Source organism: Wasmannia auropunctata, unplaced genomic scaffold, assembly GCF_000956235.1.
Source record: "Wasmannia auropunctata unplaced genomic scaffold, wasmannia.A_1.0 LD336085.1, whole genome shotgun sequence".
In the NCBI taxonomy this organism is placed as follows: domain Eukaryota; kingdom Metazoa; phylum Arthropoda; class Insecta; order Hymenoptera; family Formicidae; genus Wasmannia; species Wasmannia auropunctata.
In genome coordinates, this window is record NW_012026805.1 from 2,939,644 (window position 1) to 2,940,206 (window position 563).

The following is a 563-nucleotide window of genomic DNA, read 5'->3' on the forward strand; positions in this document are numbered from 1 at the left end:
GATAAAAGAAAAAGTGGGGGTGGTGTGTAAAGTGGCGAGCTGTAGGGAAAGTAGCGCGGTAATAATAGTGAAATTGGAAAGTGAAGAGGTTAAAAGAGAGATAATGAAAAACAAGTATAAGCTGAAAGGAGATAGGATTTTTGTAGAGAACGATTTAAGCTGGGCGGAGAGAAAGGTGCAGGTAAGAATAAATAGGTGGGTAAAAGAACGGAAAGAAAAAGGTTTGGAGGTTAAAGCAAGGTTAGGAAGAGTGAGAATTAAGGGAATATGGAGGTTATGGTCGGAGGTAGAAAGGGAGGAAGAGGAAGGAATAAATAAGGATAGAGAAAATGGGGTGGGTAAAGAGGAGAAAGAAGGAGATAGATGCGAGGAGGACAGGGAACAGAATTTCGATTAAGCCATGGTAGAAATTTCTACCATGGATTAAGCCATGGTAGAAATACAAGGGTATGCCCACTTGGCGGTAGACCACTGCGCATCGGAACCAGTTGACGTCACAATCGTGCAGATTCGGCTGCTTTCGGTGCTCGATCGTGCTCGAGGTAATATGGCTGCCTCCTGCT